At 62.7% G+C, this 3,459-nt stretch overlaps 1 long non-coding RNA gene across 1 annotated transcript in view; it reads left to right on the top strand.

The window, feature by feature from the left end:
- Positions 1-3,423: 3,423 nt before the first annotated feature.
- LOC138775847 (uncharacterized) overlaps positions 3,424-3,459 on the top strand; it is a 322-nt gene continuing 286 nt past the window's right edge. The window contains exon 1 of the long non-coding RNA XR_011360663.1: positions 3,424-3,459. This exon is cut by the window's right edge and continues 35 nt beyond it. This is a non-coding gene — a long non-coding RNA (uncharacterized lncRNA).

Genomic DNA, 3,459 nt, shown 5'->3' with positions numbered 1-3,459 from the left:
CCCCCCCCAGCTACAATCCATCAGCAGCCTCCCCCCCCAGCTACATCCATCAGCAGCCTCCCCCCCAGCTACAATCCATCAGCAGCCTCCCCCCCAGCTACAATCCATCAGCAGCCCTCCCCCCCTAGCTACAATACCAATCAGCACAGCTCCCCCCCAGCTACAATCCATCAGCAGCCTCCCCCCCCCAGCTACAATCCATCAGCACCCCCCCAGCTACAATCCATCAGCAGCCTCCCCCCCAGCTACAATCCATCAGCAGCCCCCCCTCCCCCCAGCTACAATCCATCAGCAGCCTCCCCCCCACAGCTACAATCCATCAGACGCATCCCCCCCAGCTACAATCCATCAGCAGCCCCCCCCAGCTACAATCCATCAGCAGCCTCCCCCCAGCTACAATCCATCAGCAGCCTCCCCCAGCTACAATCCATCAGCAGCCTCCCCCCAGCTACAATCCATCAGCAGCCCCCCCCAGCTACAATCCATCAGCAGCCTCCCCCCAGCTACAATCCATCAGCAGCCCCCCCCCAGCTACAATCCATCAGCAGCCCCCCCCCCCAGCTACAATCCATCAGCAGCCTCCCCCCCAGCTACAATCCATCAGCAGCCTCCCCCCAGCTACAATCCATCAGCAGCCCCCCCAGCTACAATCCATCAGCAGCCTCCCCCCCCCCCTCCCCCAGCTACAATCATCAGCAGCTCCCCTCCCCCACCCAGCTACAATCCATCAGCAGCCTCCCCCCAGCTACAATCCATCAGCAGCCCCCCCCAGCTACAATCCATCAGCAGCCTCCCCTCCCCCCCCCCAGCTACAATCCATCAGCAGCCTCCCCTCCAGCTACAATCCATCAGCCTCCCCCTCAGCTACAAATACATCTCAGCTGTCTACCCCCCCCACCCCGCTACAATCCATCAGCAGCCTCCCCCCCACTACACAATCCATCAGCAGCCTCCCCCCAGCTACAATCCATCAAGCAGCCTCCCCCCCAGCTACAATCCATCAGCAGCCTCCCCCAGCTACACATCCATCAGCAGCCTCCCCCCCCAGCTACAATCCATCAGCAGCCCCCCCCCAGCTACAATCCATCAGCAGCTCTCCCCCTCCACCCTGCTTTCCCCAGCTACCAGCATATCATCAGCAGCCTCCCCCCAGCTAACAATCCATCAGCAGCCTCCCCCCAGCTACAATCCATCAGCAGCCTCCCCCCCCCCCATCTACAATCCATCAGCAGCCTCCCCCCCATCTACAATCCATCAGCAGCCTCCTCCCCCCAGCTACAATCCATCAGCAGCCCCCCCCAGCTACAATCCATCAGCAGCCTCCCCCCCAGCTACAATCCATCAGCAGACTCCCCCCCCAGCTACAATCCATCAGCAGCCTCCCCCCCCCAGCTACAATCCATCAGCAGCCCCCCCCCCAGCTACAATCCATCAGCAGCCCCCCCCCCAGCTACAATCCATCAGCAGCCTCCCCCCCTCCCCCCAGCCTACAATCCATCAGCAGCCTCCCCCCCCCCCCCAGCTACAATCCATCAGCAGCTCTCCCCCCCCCCCAGCTACAATCCATCAGCAGCCTCCCCCCCAGATACAATCCATCAGCAGCCTCCTCCCCCCAAGCTACAATCCATCAGCAGACTCCCCCCCAGCTTTAATCCATCAGCAGCCTCCCCCCCCAGCTACAATCCATCAGCAGCCTCCCCCCCAGCTACAATCCATCAGCAGCCTCCCCTCCCCCCCCCCCAGCTACAATCCATCAGCAGCCCCCCCCAGCTACAATCCATCAGCAGCCTCCCCCCAGCTGCAATCCATCAGCAGCCCCCCCCAGCTAATCCATCAGCAGCCTCCCCTTCCCCCCCCACCAGCTACAATCATCAGCAGCCTCCCCCAGCTACAATCCATCAGCAGCCCTCCCCCAGCTGCAATCCATCAGCAGCCCCCCCCAGCTACAATATCAGCAGCCTCCCTCCCCCGCCCCCCCCCCAGGTACAATCCATCAGCAGCCCTCCCCCCAGCTACAATCCATCAGCAGCCTCCCCCCAGCTACAATCCATCAGCAGCTCCCCCCAGCTGCAATCCATCAGCAGCCCCCCCCAGCTACAATTCATCCAGCAGCCTCCCCTCCCCCGCCCCCCAGGTACAATCCATCAGCAGCCTCCCCTCCCCTGCCCCCCCAGGTACAATCATCAGCAGCCTCCCTCCCCCGCCCCCAGTACAATCCATCAGCAGCCTCCCTACCCCCCCCCCCCAGCTACAATCCATCAGCAGCCTCCCCCCAGCTACAATCCATCAGCAGCCTCCCCCCAGCTGCAATCCATCAGCAGCCCCCCCCAGCTACAATCATCAGCAGCCTCCCCTTCCCCAGCCCCCAGGTACAATCCATCAGCAGCCTCCGCCCCAGCTACAGCCATTACCCTCCCCCCCAGCTACAATACATCTGCACAGCTGTCTACCCCCCCCCCCCGCTACAATCCATTAGCAGCTCCCCCCCAGCTACAATCCATCAGCAGCCCCCCCAGCTACAATCCATCAGCAGCCTCCCCCCCATACAATCCATCAGCAGCCCCCCCTCCCCCCAGCTACCAATCCATCAGCAGCCTCCCCCCCAGCTACAATCCATAAGCAGCCTCCCCCCCAGCTACAATCCATCAGCAGCCTCCCCCCCATTACATCAATCCCATCAGCAGCCTCCCCCAGCTACAATCCATCAGCAGCCTCCCCCCCCAGCTACAATCCATCAGCAGCCTCCCCAGCTACAATCCATCAGCAGCCTCCCCTCCCCCGTCCCCCAGCTACAATCCATCAGCAGCCTCCCCCCCCAGCTACAATCCATCAGCAGCCTCCCCTCCCCCCCAGCTACAATCCATCAGCAGCCTCCCCTCCCCCCCCAGCTACAATCCATCAGCAGCCTCCCCTCCCCCCCCAGCTACAATCCATCAGCAGCCCCCCCACCCCCCCCCCCCCCCCAACCCCCCCCAGCTACAATCCATCAGCAGCCCCCCCCCCCGGCTACAATCAATCAGCAGCCTCCCCCCCATCTTCAATCCATCAGCAGCCTCCCTCCCCCCAGCTACAATCCATCAGCAGCCCCCCCCAGCTACAATCCATCAGCAGCCTCCCCTCCCCTCCCCCCAGCTACAATCCATCAGCAGCCTCCCCCCCCCCCCAGCTACAATCCATCAGCAGCCTCCCCTCCCCCCCCAGCTACAATCCATCAGCAGCCTCCCCCCCCAGCTACAATCCATCAGCAGCCTCCCCTCCCCTCCCCCCAGCTACAATCCATCAGCAGCCTCCCCCCCCAGCTACAATCCATCAGCAGCCTCCCCTCCCCCCCAGCTACAATCCATCAGCAGCCCTCCCAGCTTATCCTTATACCTGGGTTGAGGTGCATGCTGGGAGATGACATTTGGTTCTCTAACTAACTTTAGGGAAAGACCATCCACCCTGAGAGGAGGGACCAGG

This window comes from Dendropsophus ebraccatus, unplaced genomic scaffold, assembly GCF_027789765.1.
Source record: "Dendropsophus ebraccatus isolate aDenEbr1 unplaced genomic scaffold, aDenEbr1.pat pat_scaffold_2178_ctg1, whole genome shotgun sequence".
NCBI classification, from domain to species: Eukaryota; Metazoa; Chordata; class Amphibia; order Anura; family Hylidae; genus Dendropsophus; species Dendropsophus ebraccatus.
The sequence above is the reverse complement of the archived record's forward strand: the minus strand, read 5'-3'. Positions and strand labels throughout refer to the sequence as shown.